At 57.7% G+C, this 12,674-nt stretch overlaps 1 pseudogene; it reads left to right on the top strand.

The window, feature by feature from the left end:
* Positions 1-12,674, top strand: part of LOC135405245 (zinc finger protein 721-like) — a 250,874-nt pseudogene that overhangs the window by 66,710 nt on the left and 171,490 nt on the right.

Here is a 12,674-nt window from a genome sequence, read left to right as displayed (position 1 = left end):
GGTGCCCCGCGCGAGGCGGGGGCGGGGCGGAGGGCGGGCAGGGGGCGTGGCCGCGCGCTGATTGGCTGCGGCGGGGGTGTCTCCACCCGCAGCGCGCGAAGGGCGCCATCTTTGGCGCGTGGGGGATTCGGGGGCGGCGGCCCCGGGAAAAGCTGCGCTTGGGTGTGTGAGCTGGGGGGGTCTGCGGGGGGAGCGGGGTCTGGGGATCCCCTCGGGGGCTGCGGGGAGCGCGGCTGGGGGTGGAAAGGCTGGAGGGCTCGGGAGGGCTTAGCAGAGGAGTTCAGGGGTTCCCGAGGAGATTTTGAGGGGTCCCTGAGGGGGTTCGGTGTCCTGAGGGGCCCCGGGGGGGGGAGGTTGAAGATTCCTGAAGGGATTTGGGAGTCCCTGAGGGAGTTTTGGTTTCTGAGGAGACTGGGGTGTCACAGGTGGGCTTGGGGGATCTCTGAGGGGTTTGGGAGTCCTGGGTGGGTTTTGCGGGGACGTTTGCAGCAGTTTTTGTGGTCTCTAGGTGGTTACAGATGGCTTTGAGTCTCCCTTAGAGGGACTGGGGGGATCCCTGAATGGGCCTGGGGGGTCCCAGGTGTGTTTTGCGGGTCACAGAGAGAGTTTAGGGGGTCCGGGGGGGGGGGGGGATGAGGTCTCTTAGGGGAGTTGGGGGGTCCTTGAGGAGGTTTCGATGGGTCCTGGAATGGATTTCTGAGGGAATTTCGGGGGTTTTGAGGGGATTTTTTGGAGTCCCTTAAAGCCCAGCAGTGGGTTTAGGGGGTCCCCCAGCCCTCAGGGGAGGGGTCCTAGGGATGCTCCCCAAAATCAGAGGGGGGAGATATACTTCATCCGGGTAAGGGGATGCCAGTGCCCCCTGTATATCCCCATAGCCTCCCAGTGACCCTCAGGATGGCCCAATAACCCCCCAATGACCACAGAATGTATCCCAGTGAGCACTCAGTTACCCCCAGTATGGCCCGGTAACCTCCCAGTGTCCCCCCGTGTGTCCTGGTATCCCCCAGTAACTCCCCAGTTCTCTGCCAGTGACCCCCAGTGTGCCCCAGTTCCCCCTCAGTCCCTCCCACTGCTCTCCCAGTGTCCCAGTGTCCCCCCCAGTCCTCCCAGTGCCCCCTGGTCCCCCCCAATGTGTCCCAGTATCCCTCAGTAATCCCTCAGTGCCCCCAAAGCCCCCAGTGTGTCCCCAGATGCCCTTGGCCTTTCTGTGAGCGGGGGGAGGGGGGGGCATTTTTGTGGTCAGAGGGTCCAGGGGGGGCTCCTGGGGTGAGATGGAAGGTTGGGGACATCAGGGATGGGGTTTGGGGACAGTGGGGTGGGGTAAGGGGACAGTGGAATTAGGAGGAATTATGGCTATGGAGAGGCCCTGGGGACATTGGAGACACCAGGGGGGTCTCAGGGTGATAAGGGTGGACTTAGGGACACCGAGAAGGTCTTGGGAATACCAGGGGGGTATCAGGACTCACCTGTTCTGGGTGCTGCCCCTCTTCTTTCCCCCTAGACATCATTAACCCCCCAAAATGTCTCCCAACCCCCATTTTCCTTTTAATCCCCTCCCCCTACAGATTCCTTTGCCCTCCGAACACACCTTTTAACTCCCCTAAATGCACCCAAAGCACCCCAAAACCCCCCAAAATCCTATCCAACCCCCCCCCTCCCAGATCCCCCTAAATCTCTACCAGCCCCCCCCTCAAATCCCTTCCAACCCGCCAAAGAGGGATCACCTGGCACCCTGGGACAGGAACACAGTGGGCTGTACTGGGGGCACTGGGCTGTACTGGGAGGGCACTGGGGGGGCTCAGGTGTCCCAGGAAAACATGGCCCAGCTCCAGGAGAGCTGTGGGGAGCAGTGAGAAGGTACTGGTCTGTACTTGTCTGTCCTGGTCTGTACTTGTCGTCCTGGTCGGTGCCTCCAATCCCCAAAGCCCCTCCCCAGCTCCCCCAGGACCCTCCTGGACCCCAAAGCCCCCAGGCCCCCCCAGGCCCCTGACTTGGTCCTGCTGCCCCTTGAGCATCTGCAGCTCCTGCAGAACCAGGCATTTCATCAGCAAATGTGCAGGTGACACCAAGCTGGGGGTGTGTTGATGTGCTGGAAGGCAGGAGGGCTCTGGAGCACAGATGGTGTGAGGAGAAGCTGAGGGAGCTGGGGGTGTTGAGGCTGGAGAAGAGGAGGCTCAGGGGAGACCTCCTGACTGTCTGCAAGTCCCTGCCAGGAGGTTGGAGCCAGGTGGGGGTGGGGCTGTTCTGCCAGGAAGCAGCAGTAGGACAAGAGGGCTGGGTCTTGAGCTGTGCCAGGGGAGGTTTCAGTTGGATATTAGGAAGCAATTTTTTGCAGAGAGAGTAATCAAGGCCTGGAATGGTCTGGGCAGGGAGGGGGTGGAGTCAGCGTCCCTGGAGGTGTTGAAGGTGAGAGTGGATGTGGCCTCAGTGCCATGGTCTGGGAAGCACAGCGGGGTTGGATCCAGGGTTGGGCTTGATGATCTCGGAGGTCTTTTCCAACCCAGCTGATTCTGTGATTCTGTGATTCCCATTCCTATGGCAGCACATGCTTGAGGCTCTATCCCCAGGGTGATAGAGATGTCTGTCCATATCTATCTCCAAGGTTAGTCTGTAAATGTGTGGTGTTAGCAAAGCAGGCTGAGTTCTGGGCTGGTTGTAGAAGGAGAAAGAAGCCCAGAGGCCAGTGCAAGCAGGCAGCCCTCAGCTTGCACCTGATGTCCCCTCCCTGCAGGTTCCTGTCCTTGAGCCCAGGCCCTGAGGTGAGGCTGAGAAGTGGCGCGGAGGTGAGCCCAGAGCTGTCCCTGAGGTGAGGCTGAGAATAAGTGCAAGGCAGAGGTGCTGCTGAGGAAGGAGAGCCCTGTGGTGGGGAAGAAGACAAAGCTGTGAATGCCCATCCCCGAGCAGGTGCTGTGTCCATCCCCTGTGTGCCAGGTGAGCTGGGGCTTTGCTGCAGAGCTGCGGGTGCTGATTTGAGCGTCTCCAAGTGCTGAGATGGTGGGCACCCAGGAACACAAACTGTGCCTGGCCACGGAGCCTGCAAGGAGGAGCAGAGACAGCCCTGGCAGTGTGGGGAGTCAGGTTGTCCCTGTGCCTTCCCCTGCAGGCCCTGTCTGTCCCTGCTGGGCCCCTGTCCATCCCCATCAGGTCCCTGCCCGTCCCCCCCGGGCTGAGCTCCCCCCAGGAAGTGCCGTGGAGCTGAAGCTGCTGCCATCCCCCCCTGCAGCCACTGCCCCAGCCAAGGGAGCAGCAAAGGCAGGGCCAGGAGCAGAGGCAGCAGCAGAGGAGCCCTGGGGGGGCCGGGAAGCTCTTGTGTGGGTCAGGAAAGAGGCGCTGGGCCCGAGGCCGGGGCTGTGCTGAGCAGGCCCAGCCCTCACATCCCCCCAGCCAACGCCGGCTGCCCGGGGGGCTTGGGAGGGACCCCCAGCCCGTGTGCCCCACACTGAGCTGGCAGAGAGAGAGCCAAGGGAGAGGGCCACGGGCAGGGCCACGGGGGAGGGACAGGCAGGGCCATTGCAGGGCCACGGTGAGGGCACAGCCTGTGGCAGCAGAGCTGCCCAGGGCCGGGGGCAGCCGGGGGTGTTGGTACCAGCCAGTGCTGGGGCCGAGCAGAGCACGAGGCCTCTTGCAGACCCCCTGGAGCAGCCTCCCACTTGCCAACCCCGCCCTGGTGGGGTGACACTGTCCCCTCCCTGCAGGACACTCCCCCAGAAATCTTCGTGGGGGCCTTTTGTGTCTGTTGCTGGTTGCTGATTGATGCTGGGGACCTGAGGGAGCCTCTGCAATCCCATCCATGGGGCACAATCTCCTCTGCAGAGCTTGACTCCCTGGAGACTTTGCAGGGAAATCTGTGCTGCCAGCCCAAGTATGTCCCGACCCCCCACACTCTCCCCAGGATATTTGGGACGAGTTCCCCCTTCCTGGGTACCCACAGGATGGGGGGGAAGGTGCTTGTTTTCCTGCTGTTTGTGTTGCTGCTCCACCCCTGTCCCTGCCCTTCCTGCCGCTGTCGGGTGAGCGGAGCGGCCACGATGGGAAAGGGGCGAGAGAAGCGACCCAGGAACCTGAGACGGGGGAGAGGAGAAGGGGAAGCCTGGACCGTGGGGACCTCTGGGATCCCTGGGACAACAAAGTGGAGAACCTGGAGAGGGGGAATGTCTGGGAACACGGCACCCGTAAGGCGAGAGTTACAGGAGAAGGAACCCTTGGGACCCCAAACACTCCCAGCATCCCTAAGTGGGACCCCCAGCATCTCAGACAGGGGAGACCCTCTGAACCCCAGAGGGGAGAGACCAGAGAGGGGGAACTTCTGGGAGAATTTTTTGGGCTAATCTTCATATTTTGGAGTATTTTTAGCTGAATTTCAACTTTTTGCAGTTTGAGGGACTAAGGGTCTTCTTGCTATTTCTGAAAATTTTTTGCCTGAATGTCAGTGGTTGGGGTTTTTCTGGGCTGAATCTTGGTGTTTTGGAGGTTTTTATGGACACAGGATGCCCAGTGAGTTTTAGAGATGGACTTGGGCAGGAGGAACCCCCAAGCCAACGCACTCAGCCCTTGTTTTCCCCCCCATCAGGATTTGTCCTTCCCAAAGCTTGGGCGGATGGAGGAGGAGGCTGCGAGGAAGAGGAAGATGCCTTGGGCCCCCCAGGCAGGTGAGGAGGCAGTCAGTGTCCCTTTGGGCGGGTGTTGTGCTGGCTCTGTCAGCCGAGCATGGCCCCGGCTGCAGGACAACCCCGCTGGCGCCGCCGTCCTGCCGGGGCCGGAGTTGGGGGGATGTCCTTGGCCTTCCCTGTGGGCCGGAGGCAAATCCCCTGCCTGTCCTTCTTGCTTCCTGCCCCAGGCCCCAAGCTGAGGACAGAGAGCCTGGAGGACAAATCCCCCCGTGAGACCCTGGTGGGAGAGGCCGTTTTGAAGGGCTCCACGGCGCAGGAAGGCAGCGGGGAGGAAAAGGGCCGGAGATCCCCCCGCAGGAGGGGCTCCAAAGCCATCCCAGGAAGCTCTGAGGAGGAAAGACCCAGCCTGTGCCAGGAAGGCAGCTGGAGCTTGAGGGGGAGCTCTGAGCTGGTGGTCCCTGAGCAGCCTCCCATCAGGGATAAGCCCTTCAGGTGCTTGGAATGTGGGAAGAGCTTCAGAGACGGCTTCAACCTGATCCGACACCAGCACATCCACACTGGGGAACGGCCCTACATGTGTAGGGAATGTGGGAAGAGCTTCAGGAACAGCTCTGGCCTGCACGTGCACCGTCGCATCCACACTGGGGAACGGCCCTACAAGTGTGTTGAGTGTGGGGAAAGCTTCAGGACCAGCTCCAGCCTCCGCTCTCACCATCTCATCCACAGCGGGGAACGGCCCTACAAGTGCTTGGAATGTGGGAAGGGGTTTCAGACCAGCTCAGATCTCCTGAAGCACAAGCCGACACACACAGGGGAGTGGGCCTTCTACTGCACCTACTGTGGGCAGGGCTTCAACCGGAACTCCACCCTTGTCACCCACCAGCGCATCCACACTGGGGAACGACCCTACAAGTGTGGGGAGTGTGGGAAGAGGTTTACACGCAGCTCACATCTCATCCAGCACCAGCAGACTCACACGGATGAGAGGCCCTTCCGCTGCACCGACTGCGGGAGGAGCTTCAACCAGAACTGCAACCTCATCAAGCACCGGCGCATCCACACTGGAGAGAGGCCCTACAAGTGTGGAGAGTGTGGGAAGAGCTTCACTAATAAGTCTGACTTGACCCAACACCAACGGACCCACCGGTAAAGGAAGCTCCAACTACGGGAAGAGCTTTGGCCGCTGCTTCCACCCTGAATGAAGCCCCTGATGGTGAGGCAACCCCTGGAGTCCAGTGACTGTCAGTCCATCCCTTTCAACCAGAAAGGGCCAGTCCCCTTTCTCAGGGACAGGTTCTGCCAACAGAACCCTTCCTGGGGGGTGTGTGTGGAGATTCCTGCCTTGGCTGGGGACCCCCCAGGGTCACTGCTGGAGGTTGAGAGCAGAGATCTCCCCACGAGTGTTGGTCTAGAGGAGTTCCATCCATCTCTCATTAAGAATTATTGCTTTTGTGCCAGCTTGAGTAGAATTGCTTCAACAGTTGCTTTGGTGTAGAGCACTGTCCTATCTTATTCTGTACTCCTGTTAGTTTAAGAGTTTCTGTTGTGCAGTTAATAACTCTGATGAAGATCTTTTGTCTGATCATTTGTAACTCTAAATAAATTCCTTTTTATCAATAGATCCGATTTGCCATCATTAAAACCTGGGGGACAAAAGTGATTCAGTCACACTTCTGTAATTCCTCTAAACTGAAAGTGTTGGCATAATCCAAGGCTGAGATTGGATCCAGCAGCCCCCAGCACCCCACAGGAAGTTGGGAGCTCAGGGGGGCCACCCTCCTTGGCCAACCCTCCTGTGCCCAAAGACCCCCATGGGACCATCAGACTCGTAAGACCACCCTCCCTTTTCTACCCTTCTCCCTGTTCCTCCCACTTTCCTTCTGTCCACTTAATCCTCAGTTTCTTACCGACCAGTTTTGGGCTCCCAACCCCCACTGTTTGCCCCCTTTCCTGTGGGCACTGAAGGAGAAAATGAGGCTGCACACACAGAGTTCCATTGCGGGACTTGTCCGCCAGCACTTTTCCGGCGTCCCCTTTTATTCCTTTCTCTTGTGAGCAGCACTTGGTGTTTGTCTTTTAGTCCACCAGAATTCCCAGCATGGCCTCAAAGCAGTGCCCTGATCCCACACATTCCCCTCCCCTCATGTGCTGGCTGTGTTCAGCCACCAGACAAAAACACAGGCTGCCATGCAGAGCGTTCCAAGTGGTTTCCACTTTGGCAAACAGCACTCTCTGGATGGAAAACACCAGCCAAGGCTAAAACACTCCTTTTGCATCCTGATTAACTGAATGCAGCTGCTGCTGCCTTAACTTGTTCCCACAAAAATTCCCAGGGTTCCTTTGCTTCCAGGAGGCCCCACATGTCACAATGGCCCCTGGATTCCATGAGCTTCCACAGTCTCCAAAGGTTCCTTTAGGTCCACGAGGCCCTGCAGTCCCAAAATGCCCTTTGGATTCTCGGAGATTTCCCACTGTCCCAGGGTCCCTTGTGCTTCAGAAGGAGCTGCAGTGGGACAGTGGCCCCTTGGTTCCGTGAGCTCTGCAGTGTTCCAGGAATCCTTGGGTTCCAGGAGAGCCTGCAGTTTCACAAGGACCAGTGGAATCCAGGAGGTTCTGCAGGGTCCCAATGGCCCCTGGATTCTGGGAGGTTCAGAAATATCTCACGGCTGAGATAACTGGGATTGTTGAGGCTGGAGAAGAGAAGGCTTTGGGGTGATCTAATTGTGGCCTTGCAGTGCCTGAAGGGAGCCAACAAGAAAGATGGAGAGAGAGTATGGACAAGGGCCTGGAGTGACAGGACAAGGGGCAGTGGCTTCACACGGATAGAGGGAAGGGTTGGAGGAGATAGGAAGGAATTCTTGACTCTGAGGGTGCTGAGATGCTCTTTAAGGCCCCTCCCAACCCAAAGCATTCCATGATTGTGGGACTGGTGGGTGAGGTGGTGGTTGGAGCCATCTGGGGCATTTGGGACCCAAAATGAGGGAGTTTTCCATTGTGGGGAAAGGAAGGAGGGGGCAGCAGAACTGACCCCTTGGACACCTGGCAGGCAGGCTTTGGCTGGAAGCTGGTGATGGGGAGCTGAGTGAAGCTCCCACAATGCAGGAGGAAATGGTCAGTGACCTGCTCTGCCAGTGAGACCCCCCCAAGTGCCTGGGCCCACATGGGATGCAGCCAAGAGTCCTGAGGGAGCTGGAGAAGGAGCTGGCCAAGCCACTCTCACTCATTCCCCAGCAGTGCTGCACAACTGCACAAGTCCCAGCTGACTGGCAACAAGCACATGGGATGCCCATGCACAGGAAGGGCCAAAAGGAGGATCTGGGTGTTATAGGTTTGAAATTCAGGAGAATTTTTTCTTCCCCTACTCCACTCCAAGAAAAACGGAGTGAGCTGAGGGGGGGGGGGAGGGGAGGGAGGTTCATTAGCTTTACAAAGGATGTAGCCAGCCGAACTACATTCCTTGCTAATGGGCCATCAGAGAGGCTGGGGGGTGGCTGGCTCTGTTCAGAGGGGAGAGATTCAGACTGCGGAGCTCACCCTCTGGGACGGAGATGGGGGTCTGTGTGCAGGCATTTGGAGAGAAGGCCTAGAAGCCTGTTTGTCTGGCTTCCCGTCCTGTTCAGCCCTGACTGCTGGCTTCAACTTGCCTGCGAGCTGTTTTTTGTCTCCAGCCCGGACCTGCTGTGCTTTCATCGGAGAGTCTCTGTGCTCGATGGGAGAAAAGGAGGTGTTTTTTGGGGTGCCATCAACTGAGAACCACAGTGGGTCTTTTTGGGGGGTGAACTGTTTTCCTTACCCCTTCCTTCCATTGGAGGAAGGGTCCCCCATCTTCTTTTCGGCTCCTCCTGCGACCCGAGACCACCCCCCAGACTCCCTCCCCGCGTGGTGACCGCCAGAGCCCAACAACGTCCCCTGCAGGCCACGATTAGGACTGTGCTAAAGGACAGAGATGTATTCATTCAGACCCTTTTTTTTTCCTTCTAAGATTACTGTCTAGTTTTTTGTGTTCTGTTACTGTTTTTGCCAACATGCATATATCTTTTAATAAAGGGTTATTTCTTCTGGTTTTTTCCACACTTTCTCGACTAAAGCCCCTTAATTTTGAATTTACAATTGCTGAGAGAGAAGAGTTTGGTCTATCTCATAACTCATCCTCTTTAGCAAACATTCCAGTCTCCTCAGACTGAGACACCCCAACCCTCCATCTCACCCTAGGAGCCCACCCTGGACCCTCTGACCACAAAAACAACCCCCCCCCACCCTGCTCACAGAAAGGGCAAGGGCATCTGGGGACACATTGGGGACAGTTGAGGGGATTTGGGGGGCACTGGATGATTACTGGAGGATACTGGGACACACTGGGGGGAACCAGGGGGCACTGAGAGTGACTGGAGGGTTACTGAGGGATGCTGAGAGGGAACTGGGAGGGACTGGGGAGGTACTGGGGGATTACCAGGACACATGGGGAGACACTGGGATATTACTGGGCCATACTGGGGGTTACTGGGTGCTCACTGCAGGATCACTGGGCCATACTGGGGGGCAGTGGGAGGTCACTGGGACACACTGGCTGGTCACTGAGGGGGTTACTGGGCCGTACTAAGGGTCACTGGGAGGTCACTGGGCTATACTGGGGGCACTGAGATCCCCTTACCCGGATGTGGTACATCTCCCACAGAGCCCCCCTGCACTTTGGGGGGCACCCCCAGGACCCCTCTCCTGAGGGCTGAGAGATCCCCTGAACCCCATTGCTGGGCTCTAGAGGACCCCCGGGCCCCCTTCCCTGTGGGGTCTCTGTGTGCTGAGTGTTGGGGGTCTCTGGGGTTCGGGGGGGGCATTACGATCCCTATTCCCTGGGGTCGGTTCGCTGGGCCAGCAGGAGCGCTGTGGTGGGAAAAGTAATGGCGGATCCCGCAGAGCCTCATGGGAGTGGCAGTTCCCTCTTGAGTACTCCGCCGGCGCGCCTGCGCAGTGCAGCCAGGGCGTTGGCAAAGCCCCCCCCCGCGGCTTCCAGGCCCCGCGTTCTGCTCCTCGGGAACCCCCGAACCCCTCGGCTAAACCCTGCCGAGCTCTCCAGCCTTTCCACCCACAGCCGCTCTCCCCGAAGCCCCCGAGGGGATCCCCAGAGCCCCCCTCTCTCGCAGGCCCCGCCACCACTGACAGCTCACCTGCACCTTCCGCCATCTTTGCTTCCCGGCAGCCACCACGGCCCTCTGCGCGCGCAACGCCTTTCTGGACCCTGCCCTCCGCCCGCCCGCCGGGGCTGTCCCGGGACCGGCTGTGCCCTGGGGCGGGGCTTTGCTGCAGTTTGGTGTTAAACCCAACAAACTGGGAGGGGGGACAGCCCCAGAAACCAGGGACTGGCTTCCTTTCCCCACAGAGATGTGGAAAACCAAGTCCCGGCTGCCCCCCGGCCGCCCCCAGCGCCTTCCGCAGCTCCAGCCTCATCCCTCCTCCTCTCCCCTTTACTCGGCACCACGTTCTCCCTCCTCCTCTCCCTGCCAGCTCAGAGGAAGGAGATTTCCCCCCCAGCACTCCCTGCCCCCTCGCCCTGTCCTGTTGTGCCCAGCTGGTATTTCTGGGGCCGCCTGCCCGCGCAGCCGGACCTGCCATGCGCCGGCGTTTCCGAGGGAGCCCGATGGAATTCTTGCAAGGATTCCTGGGCTGAGCTGTCCCTGCCTGGGGGCCCGGGGCCACCAAAGCCGCTCCCTCACTGCCCTCCTCACCCGGGCAGGGCACAGAACACAGAAGGAAAGGCTGCGGGGTTGGGATAAGGGCAGGGAGAGGTCACTCACCCGCCGCTGTCACGGGCACAACAGACAGGACCTGGGGAAATGACTGAATTTGTGACCAATCAAATCAGAGCAGGAGAACGGGAAGGAAATCAAATCCTAAAAGATCATCGGGCTTCACTTCATCCCTGATTTCCTCTCTTTCCCCCCCCACCCCGGTGGCCGAGGGAGATGGGAGTGGGGGTTATGGTCAGTTCATCCCATGTTTGTGCTGCTGCTTCACCCTCAGGGAGAGGAGTCCTTCCCCTGCTCCTGTGTGGGGTCCCTTTCCACGGAGTCAGTCCTTCCCCTCCTCCATCCAGCCTGGCTCCCTCCCAGGGGAGACAGTCCTCCATGGACTTCTTGAACCTGAGTCCTTCCCATGGGGTCAGTCCCTCAGGAACAGGCTGTTCCAGTGTGGGTCCCTTCCATGGGGTCAGTCCCTCAGGAACAGGCTGCTCCAGTGTGGATCCCCCACAGGGTCACAAGTCCTGCCAGCAAATCCACTCCAGTGTGGGCTCCTCCCCGGGCTGCAGGTGGGTCTCTGCTCCACCCTGGACTCCCCCACAGGTCACAGGCCCTTCAGCTCACGTTCACACGGAGTTCCAGCCACCAAGGAGCCCCAGACTCTGACACACAGCCAGGAGCCCCAGACAGCACCAGCAGCTGCAAATTTCAGCAGCCCATCCCAGACACATCTGTCAGTATCTCCAACACTCCCAGCCCCACCCTGGACACCAACAAAGGCTGTTGTGGTTTCATCCCATGCAGCCCCCAAGCCTCTCCTGGCCACTCCTCACTCCCCCACCAGCAGGACCCTGGAGAGAACGGGGGGGGGGGGGGGGGGGAAGCTGGAAAACTTGTGGGTTGAGATAAAGACACTTTAATAAGGACAAACAAAAGCTGCACGCAGGAGCAAAACAAAATAGGGAATTCATTCCCTGCTTACCACGGTTGGGCAGGTGTGTTCAGCACCTCCAGGAGAGCAGGGCCCTATCCCATGGAATGGTGGCTTGGGAAAACAATCTCCATCACTCCAAACCTGTCCTGGCTGCATCCCCTCCCAGCCTCCCACACACCCCCAGCCCCTCCTCAGTGTGTCCGTGCCAGGGGCAGGAAAGGCCTTGGCTCTGGGTAAGCTCAGCACTAACAAAACCACCTCTGTGTTCCCAAGCCTGTGCTCAGCACGGAGTATTGTACAGTGTAACTTTATTGCACAACTTAACTGAAAGGTCCATTGTGTTTTTTAGCAAGTCAACTTGATGTTCCCCATTATCAGAACTGAGTTGCTCCTTGGCTTGGCCCCATACTGCAACTTGGACACAAATATACTTGAAACACAATGGGAGAGGTCGTCCATAGGGGTGAGAAAGATGATGGTGAGAGGAAGATTCTGTGGGCAGGGGTCGCTGGCCCCTTGCCCTACAGCAGGGCATGCACAGACTGTTGCTATCAGGTGATGATCAGGCGGGGTTTGGCTGCCACTCAGGCATCACCTTATACTGTGTACTGGCCCTTCGTGGTACAATGTAGAGCTGATAAAATGGGGTGTCAGGACTGCTGGGGTGAGCGATCCTCATCCTGCCATGGAGACTGTGTTGTTCCGCCGGGACGCCCGCTAAGCACGGGCACCGACCAGCTGCTGCAGATCCTGGCAGCCCTGGCCTGTCTGTGTGGGTAAGCACAGTTTATTGAGAGGAAGCAACCGAGAAAGCAAATGTTTTACATCCTTTTTTTTTATCCCTTTAATTTAATTTTTACTAGTTAATACTGTAATAAAAGCTGTCTGTAGTATTGTATGAATGCCAACCGATAAAGTACGTTTTTCTGTATTCTTTTTTAGCTTTTGATTCTCTTTGCTAGTAGTTTTTTTTATTCTTACTGCAATATTTTTTTTTTTTTTTAGTGTTTGAATGTCTGTTGTACTTGTCTTTATTCCAGGCAAGTATTAAAACGAACATATTCCACAGTCCATTTGCCACCCCTAACCAGTGACTCTGAGTTCCTGCTTCCCCAGCCCCCAGGGACGGTCTCCTTGTCTGCTCATTCCTCCACACTCTCCTCTCACTGATGGCATCTTAACAAGACAAGTCCCTGGGAATAATTTACTTGTAAATCTTCAATTCTTTCGTGGTTAATTAGACAGATCTCAGAAGTGTATTCCAAGTCAATATATTGTATTAATAAAACCATGAGAAAAGATGTCTTTTTTTGTGGTCTGTTTAATTTTTTCCTCTTTTTACATTGATATCGCAATCTCCATTTGATAGTGATCCTGGGCACCTCCTAATTCAGT

This window comes from Pseudopipra pipra, chromosome W (assembly GCF_036250125.1).
Source record: "Pseudopipra pipra isolate bDixPip1 chromosome W, bDixPip1.hap1, whole genome shotgun sequence".
Classification (NCBI taxonomy): domain Eukaryota; kingdom Metazoa; phylum Chordata; class Aves; order Passeriformes; family Pipridae; genus Pseudopipra; species Pseudopipra pipra.
This window is presented reverse-complemented; position numbering and strand designations above follow the sequence as displayed.